General features: G+C 49.2%; 2 long non-coding RNA genes across 5 annotated transcripts in view; one reads left to right on the top strand and one right to left on the bottom strand.

Moving 5' to 3' along the window:
* Positions 1-2,362: 2,362 nt before the first annotated feature.
* On the bottom strand, positions 2,363-8,943 carry LOC149122745 (uncharacterized). The gene is made up of 3 exons (XR_016219157.1): positions 8,653-8,943; positions 7,814-7,951; positions 2,363-3,480 (listed from the first exon to the last, which is right to left on the bottom strand). It is a non-coding gene; the product is annotated as an uncharacterized LOC149122745 (long non-coding RNA).
* Positions 8,944-9,031: 88 nt separating this feature from the next.
* LOC149122744 (uncharacterized) overlaps positions 9,032-26,719 on the top strand; it is a 40,739-nt gene continuing 23,051 nt past the window's right edge. For 2 of the 4 annotated variants that reach the window (XR_016219159.1, XR_016219161.1), the window contains exons 1-2: positions 9,032-9,323; positions 18,962-19,172. This is a non-coding gene — a long non-coding RNA (uncharacterized LOC149122744). Of the gene's footprint in view, positions 9,324-18,961; positions 19,173-19,293; positions 22,224-26,719 lie in introns of those variants that run through there. The other 2 variants (XR_016219160.1, XR_016219158.1) reach the window with 2 other exon arrangements.

Genomic DNA, 26,719 nt, shown 5'->3' with positions numbered 1-26,719 from the left:
CCCAAGCACTTGGGCCATATTCTGCTGCTTTCCCTGGCCACAGCAGAGCTGGATCGGGCGTGGAGCATCTGGAACACAAACCAGCACCCATATGGGATGCTGGCACTGCAGGCAGAGGCTTAGCCTACTACACCACAGCGCCAGCCCCGGAGAGGGCAGGGGGATCTTTTTCTTCTTTATTTTCAGGTCCATCAAATGAAAGGGTTAAACTAAATCTTCTACTTCAATACCATATGGTTTTAACTCTCAGACTTCCACAAATCTTCCAGTTAAACAGAAGGACTGGATTCCTGCTGCCTGCTAAGTGCACAGATATAAACCCAGAAGGACAAGGAAGTTAGTGATGGTGAGCATGGGAGACAGGTGACATCAGCAAAGTTAGGGAAGAAGAAAGTAGATCAGTGATTGGTGCCCAACCAGCAGACTGAGAAAGCAAAAAACTTTGAGTCTGCAGGGGAAGGGATGCAAAGAGGGAGGCTGATTCCACTGAAGGTCCCAGGGCTTCAGAAGGTGGACAACTGACCAGCAAGGTACACAGCAGAAGGAGTGGTTGAAAGTGTGATCTGTGCTCACTCCAGACTCTGCCTCCTCCATTAGGAAGGGAACTGATTCTGCAGAGAAATCTAACTGTGGAGACATTGAACTTGGAAGGAGCAGAGGGCAGGGGTGAGACAGCTGACTGAAAAGGAGAATACGTATATCCTAGTTTCTCAGTGGGTGCTCTCCTGGTCCTCCCCCTAACCACTTCCCCATTTGGCTCTAGAGTTGCAGTGAGGACTCCTGGTTGAGGAGACAGAACAGCCTGAGAGAGATGCAGAGGTATGAACATGAGGTCTCACCCAGAGAAACAAAGGCACAGGGTGGCCCAGTACCCTATGGTAGAGCCCATTAGGTGCCTCCCCAACACAGAACTGCCAATCAACTTTCTTTCTGTTTTGGGAGTAATGTTTATTTATTTATTTTAAAAGAGAGAGGGAGAGGGAGAGGCAGAAAGGGAGAGAGAGGTTTCCATCTTCTGGTTCAGTTACCAAATGGTCACAATGACTGGGGTTGGATCTGACCGAAGTCGGGAGCCAGGAACTCCTTTTGAGTCTCCCACATGGGCTGCAGGGGCCAAGTACTTGAGCCATCTTCTGCTGCTTTCCCAGGCACATTAGCAGGAAGCGGGATCAGAAGTGGAACAGCCGCTCAAACGAGTGATCATACGGGATGCCAATGTCAAAACACAAGCCCCAATCAACTGTTTAATGCTTCATTAATCTCAGCGAGAGAATGTGACCAAACACCTAAAGACAGCTTTTAACCTTGAAATGCAAGACCACAAGAGATGACAAAAAACAGAGGTGACAGGAAAGAAGAAATAGCCATGGTGCATAACAGCAAGAGATAAGAGAGGATTATGTACTCATGAGACAAGGATAGTCTGCTGTTTAAAAAATGGTCAGAAATATAAATTCAAAAGAACGTTCTGGCTTGTTACCTGAATAAAGGTGCTGTGAAAGCCAAAACTAAACCAAGCTCAGATGGAAAAGGATCCTCCTCTGCCCTGGAGCCATTGCACTCCCAGACTCGGGCAAGTCAACCTCTGCTGGTTGCCTGATTTCAAACGAAGTGGAATGGCTGACGGAACTGCTGGAAAGGTTGCTCAAATGCAAAGAGCTTCTAAAACACAATGAAGTCATAAGGAAACGAAAGGCCAAAGCAGGAATACGGATCTCAGCTGATGTGTCCTTGGGGGACTTTGACACCAGCTAGCATGTGTGGCCATCACAGATGCCCTGTGCACGCGTTTCCTGTTTGTATGATATTCTAATGGCAGAGGCAATTATTTGAATTGTACTTCCTAATTTTGATCAACAGTCTGATCAAATTTGCAAACAAATACCTCTCCCTGCCTCAGTAGCCTAATTTCACAGCTTTGTCATGGAGGTGAACTCTAAATCCAGCCTGAACCTGGCCCTTATGGAGATGGGCATTTTTTTTAAAAAAATTATTTTATTTATTTGAAAGATTTACAGAGAGAGGTAAAGACAGAGAGAGAAGGTCTTTCATCTGCTGGCTCATTCGCCAAATGGCCACAATGGCTGGAGCTGAGCCAATCCGAAGCCAGGAGCCAGGAGTTCCTTCTGGGTCCCCCGCATGGGGTGCAGGGGCCCAAGCACTTGGGCCATCTTCCACTGCTTTCCCAGGCACATTAACAAGGAGCTGAACCAGCGCCCATATGGGATGTCAGCGTTCCAGGCTGGGGCTTTGACCCACTGTGCCACAGCGCAGGTCCCAGATATGGGCTTGATTCCCTTTTGTTGGTACTAGAGCTCACATCATCCTTTTTACAATAAATTTTATTTATTTACTTATTAAATAGGTGGCGGGTAGAAAAGGAGAGAGAGAGAGACAGAAATCTCCCATTGATTGGTTTACTCTCTAAATGCCCATAACAACGGGGCTAGGCCAGGTTATGCTGGGAGTTGAGAACTCAATCCAGGTCTCTCTTGCAGGTGGCAGGGACCCAAGTACTCCCATTATCACTGGCTGCGTTCCAAGATGTGCGTTAGCTGGAAGCTGCAATTGGAAGCCCAGATGGTATTTGAAACCAGGCGCTCTGGTATGCGGTGTGGGTTTCTGTGACCACATCTTAACTGTTGAGTCAAATGCTCAGCCTGAACACATACCATCTCTGTCTTAGCGGCTTTGAGTCCAACTGAGTGTGTTTTTAAGGGTGTCCTCTCTATTGCTGTCTTGCTTTAAATTCCGTGCTAAGGGGATAGATGCATCAAGTTAACAATAAGAATTCTGCCAATTTACAGACTTCACATTGGAGGCTAGTGGGAATCAGAATACCCACCTGATCTGGCTTTCCGGGGTTCATGTGTGGTGCTAGGTGGTAGCCCCCAGGGACAGAGCCTTCCTGAACAATGTGACCAGGCTGACCCTGAAGAACTTGTCCTGAGAGCAGCTTCCAGCCAACCTGTCTCACTGGAAGCTGAGCCTGGGTGCACTTCCATCCCTGGCTTTCCTGCCCCTGTGGCTAATGTGAACCTGACACTGAAGGTAGTTAGAACCAGACCCAAAAAATTCATCTACCAAGCTCTGGAATGACTTCCCAGGAAAAATGTTTTGGTTTTTCTAAGACTACATGACTGAATTAACCAGAATCTGTTCAAGTGACTGTACTGTTGTTTTTTAAATTATTATTATTATTTAGATGTATTTATTTAGTTAATTGAAAGGCAGAGTTAGAGAGACAAAGAGAGAGAGCACTCTCTTCCATCCACTTGTTCACACACCAAATGGCCACAACACCAGAGCTGGGCCAGGCTGAAGCCAGGAGCAAGGAGTTTCATCCGGGTCTCTCACATGGGTGGCAGGGGACCAAGCATTTGGGTCTTCTGCTGCTGCTTTCCCAGGGACATTAGCAGGGAACTGGGTCCCACTGTTCCACAACACTGGTCCCAAGTGAATATTCTTTATCTTGAATATCTAGAACAAAGAGAAAAGAATGTTGGCGATATGAACTAGTTCTTTCATGCACAAAGCCAGGCTTGCTGTTGGCCTGGGTCTACGCTAAACGTTTGGCCTATCTTTGAAGACTGCGTGGTGACCTCCAGGGGAGCTTCACAGCAAGCCTTGGGAGCTGGTCTGGGTTTTGGTGGTGCACTGAGAGAAGGCTGAATGTTTGTCAGGCTATGAGCAGCATCACTGCAAACGGTACTCCCAGCTTGTCATGCTGAGGGCCACGTGCTCTTCCGTGGAACTGAGCTAACCCAGGACCATATTGATCAAGGTTCCCCTTATACAGGCCCCCATGATGTGCTCTCATGAACATTTAACTCATTAGCCTCCCTGCAAACCCAGATCTCTGGGGAATAGCTGACACTGACTGTGTATAAAGAAGCTAAAGTGGGCAGGGTTTAGCTGACTGGCCCATGCTAATCATTGGCAAAGACTGATTTCTAACCCAGGTTCTGAGTCACAAATCCAGGCTCACAACCACTCCTATGTCCCTTTCCTGGAAGCCAAGAGACTTTATCTGCTCCTAGGGGATTATGTGACCAGGAGCAGGCAAGTCACTTGCTTTTCTGCTCTCTGGAATTTTTCCCCTGTCAAATGAGTTTTGACAAGAGAACTTCTGGAATATATTTCTGCACAAGGACACCAATCTCTTTGGTTCCTGGCTTCCAAGCCCGTGTAGCAGATTGTCTGCTGCTGAGAGACAAAGAAGTATTTCCTCATACATCATACACTCCATCAGCTCAACACTTATTGAGCGCCTACTGTGTGCAAGCTCTGCCAGAGACAGAGCAAAGGACACCATAAAGAGCAAATCTTGAGAAGCTTTCGACATAACTGCAGTACAAAGTAGTTCCCCTGCCCTCTCCTGGGAGTGGAGGATCAGGGTGAAGTCCAAGGAAATGCTGAGTCCCCAGAGGATGAAGGTGCAGGTTGGGTGACCTTGCGTAAGGAGTAAGGCAACAGCAGGAGCCAAAAGCCCAACAAATCAGAAAAGTGGAATAATCAAGACTTTTTAAATGAACAGCCCTGAAGCAATCCTTTTCATACAGCTATCTAGGTGTGTCAAGTGCAGGGGGCCAAGAGAGAGGAGGTAGTTGAAGGAGCACCTGGGAGACTTTTCTAGAAGGCCAGCTCAGCTGAGCACTCCCTGGCCCATCCCGGGGCAGGATGACCACAGGAAACTGAGAGAAGATTGCAGATCCCACTTGTCTAAGTCATCGCTCTAAAATCTGTCAATCTGAGGTAGCTTGGCTGCCATGACCCTCCCATAAACTCTATGGCTACTCAAAACCCCTTCCTTGCTTATTTATTCTCAAGGTGTCTTGAAGAGCCTTGGTGATACTGCTCTACGTCCCCCAAGACTGCTTTAATGGACGTAGAGACTGAGGGATCTCACAAGTTAGACTGATTAGAGATGTGAAAAGTAAGAAAACACTGGGAGCCTGAGTTATTTGGTAAAGAACAGCACCTTATCACTCCATGAGCATGCAGTAGCTGCACCTCATCTAGCAAATAAACAGTAGAAGAGGTAAGACTGTACCAGGGCTGGCGCTTTGGCATAGTAGGTTAAGCCACCACCTGCAGTGCCAGCATCCCATACGGGCACTGGTTCAAGACCCAGTTGCTCCACTTCTGATCCAGCTCTCTGAAATGACCTGGGAAAGCAGGAGAAGATGGCCCAAGTCCTTGGGCCCCTGCACCTGAGTGGGAGACCCTGAAGAAGCTCCTGGCTCCTGGCTCTTGGTACAGCTCCGGCCATTGTGGCCAATTGAGGAGTGAACCAGCAGATGGAAGACCTCTCTCTCTCTCTCCCTCTCTCTCTCTCTCTGCCTTCCTTCTCTCTGTGTGTAACTCTGACTTTCAAATAAATAAATCAATCTTTAAAAAAAAAAAAGACTGTACCATGACTCACAGCATCACAACTGCTAGTGTTTAATGCTGGAAGCTTACTCTGGTCTAACTACCCACCTAGATTGCAAAACGCACTGTTTGGCCCCACTCCCGAGGTATGCTGATTCAAGAGAGCTGGGGAGATGGCCCAGGAATCTGCATGTTTATGAGCACACGAGGAAAACCTAGTCCTCAGTATGGAACAATCTGTGCCATGTGAATGCCCAGAACAATCTCTCAGTGGATTAAATGTTTCAAAAGATGCCTTCCCCTCTCCTGCCAGTGGAGGAGCAGGGTGGAGTCCAAGAGAATGCTGAGTCCCCAGGGGACTAAGGCCCAGGTTGGGTGGGCCCAGTCTAAGGAGCAAGAGAAAAAGTAGGCGCCAACAGTGCTACCAATCAGGCGAGCTAAATAATGAACAGTATTTTTTTTTTATTTGACAGGTAGAGTTATAGACAGTGAGAGAGAGAGAGAGACAGAGAGAAAGGTTTTCCTTCCATTGGTTCACTCCCCAAATGGCCACAACGGTCGGCGCTGAGCTGATCCGAAGCCAGGAGCCAGGAGCCAGGAGCTTCTTCGTGGTCTCCCATGCAGATGCAGGGGCCCAAGGACTTGGGCCATCTTCTCCTGCTTTCCCAGGCCATAGCAGAGAGCTGGACTGTAAGAGGAGCAACCAGGACTAGAACCCGGTGCCCATATGGGATGCCAGCACCGCAGGCGGAGGATTAACCAAGTGAGCCATGGGGCTGACTCCCTGAAGAGTCTTTTAAAGGAGCAGAAATGAAACCATTCTTTTCATACCATTTTACGAGAGGGTCAAGTACATGTGAGGGGACCAAGACAGAGGAGACAAGAATGACCCAGAGGATACATCTGTGAAGACCTGGTGTCTGGGCAGAGGGGCCAGGAAGGAGGAAGGGGACGGTAGAAGTCAGCACAGCCATCCCTGCCCCATGCTAGAGCCTAAGCCTCTGTTTGGTGATTTCATCTTGTGGTGTGGGTCTCAATCCCCGGAGGTCTCATGACAGAGATCCCTTGATTTGGGAAAGTCTTGGGCAGCAGCCAGGCAGACAAGAGCCACAGTTCAGACACCATATTTCAAAATGGACAGGGGCCAGCACTGTGGCGTAGCTGGTAAAGCTGCCATCTGCAGTGCCAGCTTCCCACATGGACGCCGGTTCGAGTCCCGGCTGCTCCACCTCCGGTCCATCTCTGGGAAAGCAGTGGAAGATGGCCCAAGTCCTTGGGCCCCTGTACCCACATGGGAGACCTGGAAGCTTCTGGCTCCTGGCTTTGGAGTGCTGCAGCTCCAATCATTGTGGCCAATTGGGGAGTGAACCATTGGACGGAAGATCTCTCTCTCTCTCTCTCTCTCTTTCTGCCTCTGACTCTCTGTAGCTCTGCCTTTCAAATAAATAAATAAATCTTTTAATAAAATGGACAGAGGAGTTTACAAAGTAAATTAAGGAAGGAGTTAACATTGACAAGGTGGCCCCACCCAAAGCCAGCTCCACTGAGTCTGCCTTACAGAATTAAATAAAAATAATAACCCCAGTGCAGACAAATTACAAAGAACAAAATGACTCTTTGTCTCAATCAAAAGGTCTCCGAAGACTTCCTTCTCTTCTACCTTGAAGAGAAAGAATCTGCATAAAATAATCTGATCAGACAAGCCACTTTACTCTTTAAGAAGTCAGCTCACCAGAGACAGATCCCACCAGGGGCGTGGGCAAGCTGCGTAGGATTGAGCCCCTCTTTCCACCACCACAGCCATGGGACCAGAATACTGAGTAGATGCGGGTGGAACAGGATGAGAACTTTGGTGCTGGCCACTGCCTAGTTCTAAGTGTGCTGCTGTGCTGTGATTTCAGTAGCACAGAAGCGTCGGAAAGGGAATTTAGGAGGGTCTTATCTTTACCTCTTCTGATAGGAAAGGCCCACTCACCCCTAAGCCTGCTTACTTGGGCAGGAGTTGGGGCGAGGTTCAGTAACCTATAAGGGTCATTTGTTGCTAATGGTGGCAAGGCCCATCTGTTACCACAGCAGGTGCAGGTCATCCGACGGTTGCCTTAGGAGCCAGCATCTCCCAGAAAAGGAAAACATGAGGCTGATTAGAGATACTGATGCCAAGCTTCTGTTTCCGAGGTAGACACGGGCTTCCAGAGACAGGAGACTTTGTAACTACTCCCAGAGTTCTTTTAGGTGCAGGCATGTGGCATGTGATGTGTGTGATGTTATGTGTTTGTGTGTGTTTGCGTGTGGATGTGCATGGGTGTGACGTGATGTGTGTGTGTGTGTGTGTGTGTGTGTATGGAATGAGGAGAGAGAGAGAGAGAGAATTTGGAAGGTTCACCCGCATAGAAATGGGGCCTTTGCTATCATTCATTTCAGGGCTCAACAACGAATTCACCTTCAGCACTTTGGACTTTTGACTGTCATTGGAGTCCAGATGAATCATCCAGGCCAAGAATGCAGTGGCCACTTCCAAGTTTCCAGGCCCTTTCAAGATCCAATTCCTGAGAGGTGAGGTAGCTCACTCAGTCCTGTTCTGCAGATAAGGGGTGGGGAGGGAAGAAAGGAAAGAATTTCATTTTCTCTCATTCTTCTTAGCCTTTCATTGGGAGGGGATGTCCCTCAAAGCCTCTTGGGTTTGCTTTCCCACCTCTAGTGAGCAGATGAGGTCCCTCACTGTACACCTTTCTGGTGACTCACCAGCCCCAGGTTCACAGCCCTGTGTGGACTCAGAGCCCAGGATGCCGACAGTTAGGACCAGGCTCTGACATCACAGGGCCTGGGTCCAGAGTCTGATTCTGCTACCTTCGGACTAATGAGCTCCTGGGATCCTTGACTCTGAGTGGGCTTGATCACATAGCACTTACATCCCAGCCTCAGCATGGGGGTCAGGTGCACAAGTGGCTTGTGGGCAGGATGGAAGCAGATTGCAGCAATTACCTTGCCTTACCTTGCCGGCTGCATTGGATATTCAATGCAAGCACATTAGCTACTTATGGAGACCGTTACCTGGAGACAGGTCCTGAGACTGTGGGGAATGAGAAGCAAGGCAGCCAGCCCCCAGGTTCCCACTGGTGTCTAGTTTAGTGGAGAAGCAAGGTGCAGCTTTGGGCTCTCTTGTGGCTCCTCCCTGTTTGCACTTCACACGCTGCCCTGCACCCTGAATGCATGCCCATCCAAAGACATCCTAGCCTCCCACAGCTGCTTCTCCTAGGCTTCCTGTTCTGTTACCAGTACCTCCACTCTCCTGGCTGCCTGTCGCTCCCCCTCTTCATGGAGGAGCGACACAGGACCCTGCGCTGTTCTTTTGTCTGCTCGGCCCTCCCCGGGTTTGCTGCTGGTTCTTCCCGGGTTGGCTACCGTCCCTTCCACCTCCGTGGAAGGGCGGTTCCCCCTGCCACTTTCTCCACTTCCGCGGGGGAGCAGCACACCGCTGGCCGGCTCTCTCGGGGGCTGCACAGGTGTTCCTTCAGATAGATGTTCCCCTTAGATGTTCCTGGTGCATGTTGTCTCTCTCCTCCTTTATAGTCCTCTTCCACCAATCCCAACTCTGCTACCCACACGCCGAGTACGCTGCTCTCCTCCAATCAGGAGCAGGTCCTGCTGTTTATTGGTTGAACTGGAGGCAGCTGAGTAGAAGCTGTTTCCTCCTCTCCCAGCGCCATATTGTGGGAGAGCAGATGCATAGAATAAGTCTTAATTCCAGTAACAGTCTAGTCCGAGTTGCTCCCAGTTGCTCCCCACAGCTGCCCAGGTTCCACACTTGGCCTTGGTAACCCTGCCCTCATTGCACCTTCTACACCATCCAGAGATCCCAAGAGTTCAGCCATTCAGCAGGTGTCCGTCTTGCCTTGTTAGAAATCTACTTAGTCTCAGCCTGGGGAGACCAGCACCACCTCACCCACCAGGTAAGTATTGCTGAGACCCGGCTTTGAATGTGCCCTTACCGACTGCACCTTCTGGTCCACGGCCAGGTATGGTCATCTTGTCCCCCTCCAGTCCATCACTTCCTTCCCACCTCGTCTCTATTCTGCTGATGAACCTCGCCTTCAGCAAAGACTTGTCTCTCTCCACATCCCCATCCTGGCCTCCACTACCAAGCTTGCCTGTGTCCTCCTCAAGTTTTTGTCTCTAACTTAATTCTCTTCCCTGAATCTCTTCATACTTGCTGTGGGCTTGGACCTGCCCCAATGACAGGTACGTCCAGTGGCTCCAGCAGCAACTTGGAATCAGGCCACTTGCTGTACCCAAGTCAGCCCAGACCTGGCAGGCCAGGTCTACACGGGAGCTGTCTGTGTATTTCTGAGACCACCTTTGCATTCTGGTGCAGGAACTGGCCATATGCTCTCCCTCCCACAGCCACACACAGCCACGCAGCCATTTGTGTGTGTGTGTGTGTGTGTGCGTGCACCCACACCAGGGCCTGCCTCCCCATCACCCTCCCTGCCACAAAAAAAAAGTGGAATTCCTCAATCTGACTTCAGGAAAACAAAAGAAAACAAACTCTGTGAACTTGGTTATTTGATTAGGCAGAGCAAGTTGAGCTCCCCTTAGAATTCTCTCATCTCTAATCTTCTGCACAACTGAAGTCCATTAAGATATTTTCCCAAAGAAAAGGTAGCTCCTTCTTTAAGAGGAATCCTATTGTTTTCTTAGACAGCAAACAACTAGTTTTACCCATCCCATTTGCATAAATAGGAATTCTGCCAATGGCTGAAAATAGGTTGAACCACATAAAACACCCATTTTGTAAGCTCCCAAATGATCAAGTAACAGCAATTTCATATCACTTAATATAAAATATAAAATACTAAGATAATAAATTAATCTGAGTTTCTCTTGGGAATTAATTTTATTCCTAGGACTCAACACAAGCAATTCTAGCAATAGACTGAAAATAATTTTATACTGCTAACAGTACACGCCATAAGGTAATTTGATTACCCAGAAAGACAGTATAATAATTGAGCCTAATTATGGAGGCTTCTGGTTACATTTCATCAACTAACATCTGAGCCCTTGGGAAATGTCTATAGCAGGAAATCAAGCTGGAGTTCAAAACTGCTATCTGATTTCTTGTATAACTAAAGTTCCTGGTACGGATTGGAAAGACAGGCCAGGGTCTGTATCAAATTAGCAGAGCTCAGGGTCAGGGGGAGAAAATGTTAACCCAATGCAAACACAGCACTTTGTACGAGCACTAGACACAGACAGAGTTCCAAGTGCTGTGCATACATTCATACAGCCCAGCCTATCTACCCGTGGCTCTGACTGCAGATTCAAGCAAATGCCGATCAAAAATATGTGAGAAAAAAACGCATGTACAGGCACTGTTGTCATTCTCCAAATAATACAGTCTAACAAGCTGTTGGCCTAGCATTTACTTTGTATTTGGTGTTGGAAGCGAAATCAATGATGTCAAGCTTGCAAGGGGATCAGCACAGGTTATATGCAAATGTCATGTGATTTTATGAAGGGAACTTGAACATCTGCAGGTTTCGTTATGATGTGCTTCATTGCGATGCACAATCCCATTTCCTGTTAGAGACTGTCCTCCTTTTCCCGAGTCACTCCCTGAAGCCCACTGTCCCTGGATCTGGCTGTAAAGGCTTTTCAGAGGATAACATGCTCAGATTCCTCTCATCCTAAAAACAGCAGCACCTGTAGCTACGGAGCCCTATGAGCCTTCCGCAGCAAGCTTTGAGAAAACTCACGTGTGCCTGCTCTTTCTCTTCCTCTTTTTCACCTCCAGTGCAGGACCCACCTCCTACAGTGCACTCAGCCCCCACCCACAACCTGCCCGACCAGCTGTGGGCCAGTGCTGGGTGCACGGGATGCCAGAGCATCTCAGTCATGCTCTCAACCTGTCTTCATCATTCGCCCTTGTCACCCACTCCCGGCCCCTGACTTCCGAACGCAGACCATCTTCCCTTGGGTGTGGCCAACATAACAGATTCAAACCCAAGTCACCATGTGCTCAGGGGCTGATTGTTCTCCTGCATCCCCAGTCTCCGCCAAAGGCAGCCCTGGATTTAACTCAGGTTGTCTTGGCCCGGGCCCTTTGCTCCCTCCTCATCCTCACTCTTCGGCTCCTAAACATTTTCCAGTTCAGTCCCTCTCTCCCTCCCACCCTCCCACTCCTGCCAGTAGCCTCCCAACTAGTCTGTCTTTGCTTTGCTCCCTTCAAAGCCATTTTTCCAACCTATTATGAGGGATGGTTCAAACCTATCTTAAGTAAACTCTGCCAAGTCCCTCTGCAGGCAAATTTTGGCTCCCTGAGTTCTGTGACCTCTGTGCTTCCAAGTGCTTGCCCCACCCTCTCCAGCTGCCCTTGTCCTCTGCCTGCACTGTGCTCTGCTGTTTACACTCCCAGTTCCAACACAACTGGCTCATTGGGGCCCTCTCTGCCCCCTTGGTCTGCAGGTCCTGTCCCGTGCACTGTGCGTTCCCCAGTCCTGCTTGTCGGTTCACCTTGCCGGTTCTTGAGGTTGAATCCTGGAGGCCCCTTGTCCCTAGTGGAGATCCCTCCTCCTCCATCCACTCCCTGGCCACCTTCCCAGGCTCAGCTTCTCCCACAGCGCCTGCTGCCTAATAGCCAACAGAATCTAGGCACCTGCCTGCCTGCCAGACTGGACTACAAATACCTGTGGAGCAGGGGGCCTTGTCCTATCCATTCTTGCAGTCCTGGGACGTTGTGTGCCTGCTGGATGCCCACAGCGCGTTATTGTGCTGATTCTGTGTGCTCGGCTGGACATCAACTCTGAGCTTACTCACCACGGGTAACAGGACCACCCAGCTTATCCACAGGCTGCTAGGAAGATCATATTAAACACATAGGAAAAGACCTCTGTACTCTCTCTGACGTTACGCAAGTCTAAGAAGGAATCAACTCCTTTAGTGTCTGAGACAGCGTTTCTCTCCCCTGGTCTCCAGTGCTTTGGTCGTTAGTGAAATGAAATTCCCCACCCACTGGAGTAAGATGAGGGATGGCTTCTTTGTCAGGCTCCTAGGGGACACTCCCCCTGCCCCCACCAGGCAGGTGGAAATCTTACAGCGCATGCTCTAGTTTGTCTTGATTGCTGACATGGGAAATTTGTATAATCCAGGGAGAGCACTTGGACTTTCTCCTCTCCAAAGAGGTGCTGCAGGGGGAGCTGAGATACCTCAGCTGGGCAGGTGTCCATCCACAGAAGGTACTTAGTACCCACCAGGCAGCCAGCCCTGCACGGGGAAGATCCTGGAGGTACCCGCGTAGGGTGCATTAGCAGGTGCATTGGACTGCACAGCAGTTGCTGCTTGCAGAGCTTGTCACCATCAGCGTCTCTCTGCTCTAGAGCTGGGCGGAGTAAGGACATCTGTGTCCAGGCTGTCTAGAAGCCCAGGTGGTCGCGTGGCGGGAGAAAGCTGGGATGGTTCCTCAGGGAGTACACCTGCCTCTGTCACAGTTTTCACTCCTGCATGAGCCACTGAACAGCTATTTATGGCTCTCCATATTGCCCAGGAAGGCTTAGTGCCCAGTCTATGTCATGTCTTCTGGAGGCATAAAACAAACTCCGTGTTACTCGCTTAACTCCTTGGGAGGCGAGGCTGGCAGGAGGGAAGGCCTAGGAACAAAGGGCAAATGACCAGCAGCCCAGGCCCTGAACTGTACAGCCTGATGGCTGCAGACCCTATCTATATTAGGGAAGTTCCAGCAATAATAAAGACAAGGAGATGCCTGAGTTCAGACAGTGGTGGTGCTATGCTGTGTTGGAAACATCTCATGGTTCTAAGGAAATCTTAGAAGACTTGGGAGAAGATGTGGGTTGGGGAAGGGGAAACTGGGCTCCCTAGGGAAAGCTAAGAAATGCAGGCAAGAGATCTGAAAACTGATTCGGGAAGTCTGGTGGGTAGAAGCAGACTCAGAGGAGGAACAGGAAATACGCGCTTTGACTAGGCAGGATTCAAATTCGACCAGTTGTTCCAAACTGGCAATGATGGTTACTTCTAAGTCTACATCACATTCTTAGATGCCCAGGTGAGACTGACCTTATGACCCCATGAGCGTGTGTACAGCACAGGGGTATATGGAGCGGGGAGATGGAAACCCCAAGGACAGACAAGCCTCCCTTCTCTGGAGCTATCCCTCTGCTCAGAGAGATGGATAAACACTTGTTACTGAACATTCTTAATAAAAAACATTCTTAAGAAAAAAGCAGCACGATTTCATCTATAAGGGGTCATCAAAAGCTCATGGAAAATATATACCATGATAAAACTATGCATGAATGTCAAGACTGGTTGCACCAAAATGAACTTACCTTACTTTTTTATTTACTTGAAAATCAGAATTAGAGAGAGAGAGAGAAAGAGGGAGAGAGAGAGAGAGAGGGAGAGAGAGAGAGAGAGAATTCCATCTGCTGGCTCATTCCCCAAATGGCCACAACAGCCAGGAAGTATAAACCCCTCTTCCTTCCCTCCCTCCCACTTTTCTTCACAAGAAAAATTGCTTGTGCCAATTGGGTCTGGTCAGATCTCCTTTATCTTGGGTGGATTCTGAAGCCAGCACTGCCCATTATGCATTCTAAAAATGTTCATCTGAACTCTTCATGTTTGTCAAGTAATTGAAGAGGTGCTGGGGATACTCGTATATGGTTTACAAAACAGACCTGAAGCATAAGAAATACACTCTGGATTTCCAATGCATGAGCACATGTGCTTCTGAGTGTATATATTCACAGCTGTTTGTATTGCTACCCTAGCCCCAGCAGGGGGTCTTTGAATGTGGGCTTCTATTGTAGATGAGCTACTATCCACTTTATAAAAACATTTCAGAAAGGAATAATTCTTATTTTTTGGTGTAGTGGCTCTTTCCTTAGGATGTAAAGTATCTGACTTGAACTCCTGCTCTCTCTAATTCCTTCTGTTCTTTAAAAAAAAAAAAAAAGATTTATTGGGACAGGCACCATGGCACAGAGGTTAATCCTCCGCCTGCGGCGCCGGCATCCCATATGGGCACCTGTTCTAGTCCCAGTTGCTCCTCTTCTAGTCCAGCTCTCTGCTGTGGCCTGGGAAAACAGTAGAAGATGGCCCAAGTGCTTGGGCCCATGCACCCGCATGGTAGACCTGGAAGAAGCACCTGGCTCCTGGCTTCGGCTTGGCATAGCTTCCACCACTGGGGCCATTTGGGGAGTGAACCAATGGAAGGAAGACCTTTCTCTCTGTCTCTCTCTCTCACTGTGTGTAATTCTACCTGTCAAATAAATAAATTAAAAAATCTTTTAAAAAAAGATTTATTTATTTATTTGAAAGGCAGATTACAAAGAGGCAGAGAAGGAGAGAGAGGTCTTCCATCTGCTGGTTCACTTCCCAAATAATTGCAAAGGCAGGAACCAATCTGAAGCCAGGAGCTTGGCGCTTCTTCTACATCTCCCCTGTGGGTGCAGGGGCCAAAGGACTTGGGCCATCTTCTGCTGCTTTCCCAGGCACATTAGCCAGGGGCCGGGTCAGAAGTGGAGCAGCCAGGACTCAAACCAGCACCCACATGAGATGCCAGCATTGCAGGTGGTAGCTTTACCTGCTCCACCACAGTGTCACTCCCAACTTCTGTTCTTTAAAAAAAAAAAAAAAAAAAAAACACAAAACACCACTTTTTTAAGGGTAAAGACACCAACCTTTCCATCCAATCGGGAATGGAGCTTTGCTACAATGTCTTTATTAGATGCTGTTATATTTTACTCTAAAATGTACAGCATTTAAAAATTTTATTGCAAAATCTATACAAGGAACTCTTGGCCAGCAGTACGAACATGGACACACAGAGCTATATGAGCATATATCTGTATCACAGGCGGCAGTTGGGGCTGAGCCTGGCTGCTGAGGCTGCCTGGTCTGACAGGTTTGCCTGACAGAGCAGACGGCTGGGACATGCACATGTGGAGGAGCCTGACCAGGGAGGCAGCTGCCACCAGGCAGGGCCAGTCTGCACTTAAGAGAAGGCCAGGGTGGGGCACATTTTCTCTCTCTCTAAGATTCATTCATTCATTTATTTGAAAGACAGAGATACATGAAAGAGAAAAAGAGAGAGAGAGCTCTTCCATCCACTAGTTCATTCCCCAAAAGGCCACAATAGTCAGGTCTGGGCCAGGCTGAACCCAGGAGCCAGGAGCTTCTTCAAGTCTCCCATGCAGGTGCAGGGGCCCAAGCACTTGGGCCATCTTCCACTACTTTCCCAGGCTACTAGCAGGGGTCTAGATTGGAAGTGGAGCAGCCAAGACCCGAACTGCCACCTATATGGGATGCTGGCACTGCAGGAGGTTTTACTCGCTACGCCACAGCACCAGCCACTGAAACACAATTTCAAGCTTTGACATTAGGAAGAGGGTTCTCAGCTTTTCCAGCTGGGAAATAGAAGAATAATAAACAGTTATCTTTATTTTCTTTTTTTTTTTAATGAATTCATTTATTTAGTGATTGAAAGGCAGAGCCAGAGAGAGATCTCCCATCCTCTGGCTGCTCACTCCCCAAATATCTGGGCCAGGTCAAACCAGCCAGGTCTAGACCAGGTCAAACCCAAAGCCAAGAACATTCAGGTCCCTCATATGGTTGATAGAGTCCAAGCACTTGAACCATGATTTATTTTGTTGCCTTCTCAGGAGCATCAGCACAAAGCTTGATTGGAAGCGGAGCCAGCAGGACTCAATGTGCCACGAACACACTGGCCCTGAACAGTATTCTTCCATTTTCTTTTAAGATTTATTTATTTTGGTTGAAAGGCAGAGTTACAGAGAGAGAAGGAGAGAGTGAGAATGAGAGTGATAGCGAGGGCGAGGGCGAGAGCGAGAGCGAGAGAGAGAGAGAGAGATCTTCCATCCACTGATCATTCCCCAAATGGTCACAATGGCTAGGGCTGGGCCCGGCCTAAGCCAGGAGTCAGGAGGTTCATACGAGTCTCCCACATGGGTGCAAGGACCCAGGGACTTGAGCCATCTTCTGCTTCCTTCCCAGCCGCATTAGCAAGGAGCTGGATTGGAAGTAGAGCAGCTGGGACTCGAACTGGTGTCCACATGGGATGCTGGCACTGCAGGCGGAGGCTTTAACCTGCAGTGCCACAGCACAGGCCCCGTCCCTTGAGACAATCATTTTGCAAGGGAAATGAATGGGGGACATTTAGAGTTGGATGGTCCTTCTACCATGCTGGACTGATTTCTGAGATTCTGTTTTATGATGTGGCTATGCTGGTTTTGCTTAACGTTCATCCATAAAGAAAGTGAAAGACAGAGACTCTGACAGTCCGTGTTGATTTTGTGGCCATCACCTAAGGAATCATAAGCCCCCCTTCCTACCCCCTCCTCTCAATGTAAAGGGTGTCAGTGGCACTCAGCTGCTGCCATGGGCCCTTGGGCCTGTTCTCCCAGAGAGCAGTATCTGAGTACAGTACTTAAAAGGCTAGCTCCAGTTTAAAGGTTAGCAAACACTTTGTGTAAAGGGCCAGATAGTAAATATTTTAGGCCATATGGTTTCTGTCTCAGCCTCTCAGCTCTGCTATTGTCGCAATGAAGCAGCCCTGGACAACACGTCAATGAACGAGCGAGCGAGGCTGTGTTCCAAAAAAATTCACTTAAGGCCCCTGAAACTTAAGTTTCACACAATTTTCCCTGAATTTGATCACTCCCTGAACTTGTTTTTTCAATCATTAAAAATGTAAAAAGTAGTCTTAGCTGATGGGCCATACAAAAACAAAAGATGGGCTGGATTTGGCCCAGGGAACATTGTTTTCCATTCCACGCTCTGTTTTATCAGAGTGGGAGGACTCCCAGGGTGGTGAAAGCTCATGGGATTCAGGCAAGTTCAGCTCCATGAGAAAACTGTACCCCTCAGCGTAGCAGACAGATTTGAATTCTCCGTGTAAGTTCCTTCTTATTCTTTATTTTGCTGCCTTTCCCTTCTTCTCTCCCATCTACTTCTCCTTGATATTTAAGGCATTCAATATGCTTACTTCTGCGATTTTTTCCCGTGGCGTATCTTCCAGGCGCTCAGCCTGGGTTAGCTTCCTTAAGATGCTGGCCTGGTTCGGTATAAGTTCCTCTTTCTCGTCTCGCTCAACAGTCTTCTACACGTCTGACAGCTTCTCCACTCTTCTACTTGCTGTTGGTGGGCTCTGGGCTCATCACAAATTTCTATTGGCAATGTTCCTGTTGTGTTCAGGGCATCTATCCCCAGTGAATATCCTTCTGAGTTTGGAGAATGACACTGGGAAGCACAAAGACATGTAAGGTGTGAGAACAATAAAAGACATTGAACTGATGGGGCCGGCACTGTGGTGTAGCCAATTAAGCTGCAGCCTGCAGTGCTAGCATCCAATGTGGGCACCGGTTCGAGACCCAGCTGCTCCACTTCTGATCCAGCTCTCTGCTATGTCTTGGGAAAGCAGAAGATGGCCCAAGTGTTTGGGCCCCTGCACCCGCATGGGAGACCCAGAAGTAGCTCCTGGCTGTTGGCTTTGGATCGGCGCAGCTCCAGGCATTGTGGCCAATTGGGGAGTGAACCAGCGGATGGAAGACCTCTCTCACTCTCTCTGCCTCTCCTCTCTCTGTGTAGCTCTGCCTTTCAAATAAATAAATAAATAAATAAGAGACATTGGACTGAATGAGTACCTAGAATGACTTTTGTTTTACTCGATCCAAGTAATGTCGTAGAATAGCTTGGGACTTGTCCAGCCACAAAGGGGCTCATGATACCAAAATAATGCCCAGGAATCCCAGGAGAATTACAGAGCTTTATTATGTCTTCCTGTTGAATAACCTCGTTCTCTCTGAGTTGAGCTTTAGTTCAGCAAATTACACCACTGTCAATTACTCATGCCAGAACCCTGAATGAAACCACAGCCAATTCTCGTTAGTTGTGGTTGTTATGTTCTATGAGGTCATGGTGAACACTGAATTAGTGAACACTGAACTGTTGCTCTTAGAGGAGACACAGTAGGCTCCTGACCAGTCTCTAATGACAACATCATCATCAACTGGCCAGCATACATTGTGTGTTCATTTCTGTTGAAAGGCATTCCATACATACTGTTGGTTCATTAACGTTGAACCCATTACACTCTAGCTGGAGTCTGAATGAAACACACCCATCAGAGGTACTTTTTCCAGGAGGCACATTATAGCCTTCTTGTAATTAGAAACAATAGATAGCACTTTTACACTATATCTCAGGGCCATTAAAATTTTTTTTGGTCTTGTGGTGAAGCAGGTTAAATACCTCTTCAGTGCTGGCAGCCATATTGCTCCACTTCCAACCCAGTTCCTTGACAATGCACCTGGGAAAGCAGCAGAAGACGGCCCATGTACTTGGGCCCCTGTCACCCGTATGGGAGAGCTAGATGCTTCTGGCACCTGGCCTGGTCCAGATCTGGCTGCTCTGGCCATTTGGGGAGTGAACCAGCAGACAGAAGATTTTTCTCTCTCTCTCCCCCACTCTCCCTCTCTCTCTCTCCCTCCCTCTCTGTGTCACTCAGCCCTTTGAATAAATAAATAAATCTTAATTTTTTTGTTTTGTTTGAAAGGTGGAGACAGAGACAAATACGGACAAGCATGGAACCTCCATCTACTGGTCCAGTCACCAATGCCTACAATAATCGTGGTTGGGAAAGATGGAAGCCAGGATCTAAGCACCCAATCTGTGTCTCCCACATGGTGACAGGCTCCCAAGTACTCGAGCTATTACCTGCTGCCTCCCGAGATGCGCATCAGCAGGAAGCTGGATTGGAAACAGAGGTAGGACTTGACAGCAGGCACGCTGGATATGGGATGCAGGCGTCCCAAACAGCAGTTTCACAAGCTGCACCACAATGCATGCTCTCCATCAGCATCTTTTTTTTTTTTTTTTTTTTGACAGGCAGAGTGGACAGTGAGAGAGAGAGAGACAGAGAGAAGGGTCTTCCTTTTATCGTTGGTTCACCCTCCAATGGCCGCCGCGGCTGGCGCGCTGCGGCCGGTGCACTGCGCCAATCCGAAGCCAGGAGCCAGGTGCTTCTCCTGGTTTCCCATGGGGTGCAGGGCCCAAGGACTTGGGCCATCCTCCACTGCCTTCCCGGGCCACAGCAGAGAGCTGGCCTGGAAGAGGGGCAACCAGGACAGAATCTGGTGCCCCAACCGTGACTAGAACCTGGTGTGCCGGCACCGCTAGGCGGAGGATTAGCCTAGTGAGCTGCGGCACTGGCCCCCATCAGCATCTTAACCACAGTGCCAGACCTCCACCCCAAGGACCACTTGAAACAGCAAAATCACCAAGATAAGGCATTGCCATGTCCCACCTCAGCTGGTTGTGTGGGCCTTGGGCAACTCAGCTGTTCTACTGCTCTTTGCATGTCAAAAATGACCCTGAAAGCACCAAGGGCACTGATTTTAATAGAACAAGAAGATTTTAGAGTAAATTTGCAAATCTGGAATCCACAAATAATGAAGAATGACCACACACCTGACCCCATTCCCAACCACTAGTCCCGTTAATTTTATATCCTTTGTATCTTTAAAATCTGTCCACTTATTTTACCTGTGTCTCCGCCAGCTTAGTCCATCCTGACAAACCATCTCCTCTGGATTGACAGCTTTCTGTGACCTTGAAACCAGTCAAACCCACATCAACTCTATACCTTGCTGTCTATTTTTCACTGGTGGGAAAAGGGGAGGCTAACCAAAAGGGCTATGGAAATACATGGGTGATTGTTGGGGAGTGAAGCAGTTTAGGTTAAAGAGGGTTTTAAGGAAGTAGCCTCCTCGTCTCTCTTGTTGTGTGCATGTGTTTTCTTTACGGCCACCGTGCACAACATCATTCCATGGAACTGTCCCCCAGACCCTGTATATATTGATACTATACTTTCATTTTTTTCTCTTTTCTTGGCTCAGGCTGCTGTACCAAAACACCTTAACTCAGGAGACTTCAGTAACAAACACCTGTACCTTTCACAGTACTGATGTCTGGTGAGAGCCTCATTCTGGTCTCCAGATGATTCCTAGAGCTCCATTTGACATTTTTTTTAAAGATTGATTTATTTACTTGAAAGTCAGAGTTACAGAGAAGCAGATTCAGAAAGAGAGAGGGGGGTCTTCCATCTGCTGGTTCACTCCCCAGAGGGACCCAACAGCCAGAGCTGAGCTGATCCTAAGCCAAGAGCCAGGAGCTTCTTCTCCCACAGGGCCCAAGCACCTGAGCCATCTTCTACTGCTTTCTTAGGCCATAGCAGAGAGCTGGATTGGAAGTGGGACAGTTGGGACTCGAACCAGAGCCCATATGGGATGTCTCACTGTAGGATGCAGCTTTACTCATTATGCCACAGTGCTGGTCCCTCCATTAGAAATTGTATCCAATCCAGGGAAAGCATCAAGCAGAACTCAGAACTCAGTGTGGTGGTCTGGGCTGGATGGAATAAGAGAAGCACCTTCACTGGGGTCCCGGACCCATTGTCTCAGCCATAATAAAGGCAAACTCTACAGTTGATCGAACAAAGGACAGCTGCTTCCTGCTATGCCACTTGGGAATCATTCTCAAATGTAATTTTGTTTACTTACACAAATATATATGTTGCTGGTGAAACACAAATCTTAATTTTCAGGAGGGTGGGGGTCAGCCCTGTGGTGTTGGAAGGTTAAGCCTCCACCTGCAGTGGAGTCCCAGCTGTTCTACTTCTGATCCAGCTCCCTGCTACTGCACTGGAGAAAGCAGTGGAAGATGGCCCAAGTCCCTGTCCCTGGGTGGGCAGACCTGGAAGATGCTCCTGGCTCCTGGCTTTGGCTTGGTCCAAGCCATGCTGTTGCAGCTGATTGGGAAGTGAACCAGCAGGTGGAAGATCTCTCTCTCTCTCTCTCTCTCTCCCTCCCTATTTCTCTCTCTCTCTCCCTTTCAAATAAATAAATCTTCAAAAAAAATTTTGGAGGGGAACACAGCTACCATGCCCTCTGCTCACCAGCCCCTGGGCCGCCCCATACAACTGCCTTCTGGTGACAATGACAAGCCCCACTTGACCAATGTATCCCCCAGAAAGGGTCCTGTGCCTCTGGCTTTGAAGTGGAAGAAACCCCTCCCATCCGCCCAGGAACCGGCAACCCAAGGGTCAGGCCTCGCCTGCTCCGAGGAATTAAAGCTGACTGAAAAACACAGCTCTGTTTCTTGCCAAGAGAATCCCATCAAGAAAGCACTTTGAAGCTTTTTTTTTCCTCCGTCCGCCCGCCCAGGAGACTTTGCAACACAGGGTTATCACTGCAGCGGCACCTCAGGCAGCCCCGGGCGCCCACACAGCACAGAACACTTTGAACTGTGCTTGCTGCACGTCCGCGGGTACCCACTCCTCCTCTGGGTAGACCCTGTGGTTGGACGCGAGCCACTCGCTGATAAGGACGAGGATTTGCCTCCCGTTCCCACCACTTGCAGCTTGCTGTTGCCGGGTGAGAATAAACACAGGGCAGTTACAACAGCAACTTGATTTATCCCCGACAGCGTGGTCCTGGCTCTGCAGGCACACCCAGGACCCTCACACGGGGCCAGCCCTCCCCACTGCGGAGCTAGGCTGAGGCCACCCCGGGCTGCAATTAAAAGAGGAGGACTCCACGCCCCAGGTCTTGGCCATGCACAGCCTGGCGTATCCTCCAGGGCTTGTCCTCGTGTCCAGGGGTCTTTCCCAGAAGCACAACAGTGGCTTCTGTTTTGGTGTGTGTGTGTGTGTGTGTCTTTGTGTGTGTGTAACTTTGAGCAACAAACGGTTTCTGGAATGGAGAAGCACGGGAGGCTCAGTGTGTTTGACACAGGGATGCTGCCTAGTCTGTCCTGAACAGAAGCAAGCGGCCCTCCCTGCCTCCCCCGCCTCTGTCTGGACCCCCGCTGCTGCCCCCAAGTTGCCCATTCCTGTTCCCCAGCGGGGTGGGGGGATCCACCCTCAGGAACTCCTTCAGTATTTCACACCAACACCAGCACAAAGGTAATTTATCCTCCACTGGGTTCTAAAGAGGAGAAAAGTAAGGGCCACGAAGATGCTGCAGGCGGCAGGTGCCTTGCTTGGGCACCCATGCCACCTTCCTCCCTGGCCCCAGGCTTTGGCACAGCCCTGCCCCAGCCCCAGTGCAAGGACACAGTGCTGTGTTGCTGCCCCTCCTCCTCCCTCTTCTCTTCCTTTCCCCTCCCCCACTTCCGTTCTTCATTGCCATACTCACTGGGGATACCCATGTCCCCTTTGGGGACCTCCTCTCTGTCTCCACATCGGGTGGGCTGGACCTACTGCGGGGTTGGTTTTCCTGTCTCAGGAGGGAAAAAGGGAAACCCAGTCAAGGAGCCAGGAGATGGCTTGTTCTGGGCTTCAGGCTGATGTCCCTTCGTCTTCCTGGCCTGACCCCTTGAGCCCAGAGCCTTTGCCACAGATCCTCAGGGTCAGCCACAGATCACCTAGGACTCGAACTTAGGGTTCTGCTTCTTTTCCTGGCAGATGAGGAGGGGTACAAGCTGGTGTTCCCAAGGCGGCTCTCGGGGTGGGGGTGTGTGGCAGTCAGGAAGGTTCACTGTCCCAGGTCCACAGCACTGGGGAGAGAGATAAAGAGAGGCCGCTTCCTGGAAGGGACAGCACCGGCTGTTAAAATGCTAAATGGCCAGGGCAGACAGCCCTGTCCCTGGGGTCTCATTTGTGCGTTTTACTGGAACACTCAGCCATGAAGCGATCCCTGGAACAATAAAAGGATAAATGACGCAGCCTGCTTGCTCTGTCCCTGCCTTCACTCTGTGCCTTCTCGCGGTGCTCTCCACTCCCAGAACTCCGAGAGCCCCTTTTCCTCTTTTCGCTTACACTTGCTTGGCTGACTGCCTCTCCTTTCTGTCCTGATGACCGGCTTCAGCGTTACGTCAGTGTCTGTAGCTCAATCAGTGAAGCCTCTGCATCCTGCGCCCTAGTTCTAGATTGCACTGTGTCTGCTGATTGGACTATGTGCTTTGAAAGCCCGATTAAACCTTAGGTTTTGCTTTCAAGCTCATATCAAGTCGGGCATTTGTTGATGGCCGTCTCTGTGTACCAGGTGCTGTGTCAGCCAGAGAAGGTATATTGGTGGTTGAGAAATGGCACCACCCTCCAAGAACTGTCCTTGCAAACTTGCTGGGGACACAGATGGATGGTAGCTAATAGATTTAATGATGACCAATCTAGTGGTGATCAGTGATGATGGGGGGTGGGCCAGTGATTTTATAGTGAGTGTCTGTGTGATCAACATCATAGCAATTGTGTACTAATGTGCTAGGGCCTTAGACTGGGATGGGGTTACACAGATCAAGTAATGTCCGCATGGCTGGCGCCGCGGCTCACTAGACTAATCCTCCACCTTGCAGCGCCGGCACACCGGGTTCTAGTCCCAGTTGGGGAGCCGGATTCTGTCCAGGTTGCCCCTCTTCCAGGCCAGCTCTCTGCTGTGGCCAGTGAGTGCAGTGGAGGATGGCCCAAGTATTTGGGCCCTGCACCCCATGGGAGACCAGGAGAAGTACCTGGCTCCTGCCATCGGATCAGCGCGGTGCAGCGGCCGCAGCGCGCCAGCCGTGGCGGCCATTGGAGGGTGAACCAACAGCAAAAGGAAAACCTTTCTGTCTGTCTCTCTCTCTCACTGTCCACTCTGCCTGTCAAAAAAAAAAAAAAAAAGTAATGTCCGCATGGTCCCCAGAGGACAAGGAATTTCAGTAGGGCAAGAAGGGGGAGAGAAGCTTCCAGAAAGAAAATTGTTATTTTTTTGAAGATTTATGTATGTATTTGAAAATCAGAGTTACAAAGAGAAATGGAAAGACACACACACAGAGGAGAGAGCATCCATCCTTTGGCTCACTCCCCAGAGGACCACAAAGGCCAGGGACTGAGCCAGGCCAAAGCCAGAGGCCTGGAGCTTTATCTGGGTCTCCCACATGGGTAACGGGTGCCCAAGCACTTGGACCATCTTCCACTGCTTTTCCCAGGCCATTAATAGGGAGCTGTATTGGAAGTAGAGCACCTGGGACCTGAACCATTTTAGGATGCCAGTGTCATCAGCAGTGGCTTTACCCTCTATGCCACAATGCTGGCCCCCAGAAAGAGTTTGTTTCTTTTTGTAAGTTTCATTTATTCAACTGATAGACAGAGTTGCAGAGAGAGAGGGCAATCTTCCATCCACTAGTTCATTGCCCCAAATGGTTGCAATAACCAGGGCTGGGCCAAGCCAAAGCCAGGAGCCAGGAGCTTCATCCGGGTCTCCCACGTGGGTGCAGGGACTCAAACACTTGGACCATTTTCTGCTGCTTTCCCAGGTGGATTAGCAAGGAGCTGGATCAGAAGTGAAGCAGCTGGGACTCTAACTGGTGCCCACATATAATGCCGGCACCTCGGGTGGCAGCTTAACTTTCTGCACCATAGTGCCAGCCCCAGAGAGAAAAATTTTTACAAATCATTTCATTCATTGGACAAACATATATTAAGTCTCCTCTGGGGGACAAAAAGTGAGCAAAAGTAGATGGAAACTTCGTCGTTTGGTGCATGAGAGCATGAACAAAAGCAGGAAAAACTGGCAGGTGTGTGCTTTCTAAAAAAATTGGTTATTATGGAAAATGTCAGACACATACAAAAGTAAGGAAAAGAAAGTGAGCTAAAACCACAAATCCATCATCCAGCTTCAATGGCGATCAGCTTTGGTTTCCTGTGCCCCCTACATACGCACCACTATCACCAGCAGTAGCTGTTTATTTTGAAGCAAACCTCTAGTGTCATATAATTTTATATTTAATAGTTCACCAACAGATTTTTTAAAAATTTTATTTATTTGACAAAGAGAAAGCGAGTGTAGTCCCATTTTTTTTCTCCTCATATACCTACCAGGGCCAGTTCTAAGCCAAGAGCCAGAAGCAGGAGCCCAATCACTTGAGTCAGGAAATTAATTGAAATCAGGAGTTAAAGCTAGGACTCAGACCTAGGTACTCTGATGTGAGATACTGGTTTCTTAACTGTTAGGCTAAACACCAGCTCCAACAGAATGTTCTAAGTTGCAGAAATGTTGGTAGGGTGAGGCTGGGAGGCAGGATTTGTTGGGACAGAGAGCAAGAAGGAAAGTACAACCAGGACTTCCAGTTGCTCCTCCACACCCACCGATGTCCACCACAGCCCCAGCATCATTGGGGTGGTGATATGCAAGCCTGCCTTATACCTAATTATGGGTGCGTTAAGTAAACTCTGGCCCCAAAAGGTAAAAGTGAAAGGTGTTGAGAAGACTCTCATCTCCTTTATTTTTATTGCCAAGGGGGATTTGATGGCTGGCACCCTGGCAGCCATTCTTGTACTTGCAGTAACCCTAAAAGCAGAAGGCAGTACTTCCTTGAGGATGATAGAAAAGAAAGAATCTGCTGACTTCACACAACCACCATGCCAGCTTCAGATTGCCTTGTCCAGAATTCCGTTGAAGGGTGGGATATTACATGGTGTGGTTAAGCCACTCTTATCTTGGGTTTTCCATTACCTATGTTAATATAAAAAATGATGCTCTTGGAACCTGTATGGTCCCCCAGCAGCACTTGGAAGCCACAGTGTGAGCAGGGAAAAGTATTTTGTCATGAGAAGGTGGAGGATCAGAGTAACCACGGTGCTAGGGTCATGACATATGCCATGGGATGGCTTGGGATGACCCCAGGAGTGGGGAGTTGAAGGAGAGAGAGAGAGACTGTCAGGTGCCTTGGGGAGGAAGTTGGTGACCAGAATATACACAGATGACAGCAGCAAAGGGACTTTGCTCAAGTGACGGTGCTCAAAAGGAAACACTGCACAGAGCAGGGACAGCAGGGTCTACAGGGGAATAGAGGTGGGAACCTTGCCGAGGGCTCTGGGGTAAAGCCAGCAGTGCCTATCGGATGGAGACGTGCGAGGGAAGCCTGGGGCTTTTCAAGGTGAAGCTGTGGCTGTGGGTTTTAGGGTCCAGGCAGGGGTGTCAGCTTTTTTTTAAGGTTTATTTATTTATTTATTTATTTGAAAGGCAGAGAGAGAAAGAAAGAGGAGAACGGTCTTCCATCCACTGATTCACTCACCAGATGGCCACAACGGCCAGAACTGTGCCGGTCCAAAGCCAGGAACCAGGAGCTTCTTCCAGGTCTCCCACGTGGGTGCAGGGGCCCAAGGCCTTGGACCATCTTCTACTGCTTTCCCAGGCCACAGCAGAGAGCTGGATTGGAAGTGGAGCAGCCGGGTCTCGAACCAGTGCCCATACAGGATGCCGGCACTGCAGGCAGCAGTTTTACACGCTATGCCACAGCGCCAGCCCGTGGGGCGTCATCTTGCAATGGTACATTC

Source organism: Oryctolagus cuniculus, chromosome 13 (genome assembly GCF_051225735.1).
Source record: "Oryctolagus cuniculus isolate XC-2025 breed Fujian yellow rabbit chromosome 13, ASM5122573v1, whole genome shotgun sequence".
Classification (NCBI taxonomy): domain Eukaryota; kingdom Metazoa; phylum Chordata; class Mammalia; order Lagomorpha; family Leporidae; genus Oryctolagus; species Oryctolagus cuniculus.
The sequence above is the reverse complement of the archived record's forward strand: the minus strand, read 5'-3'. Positions and strand labels throughout refer to the sequence as shown.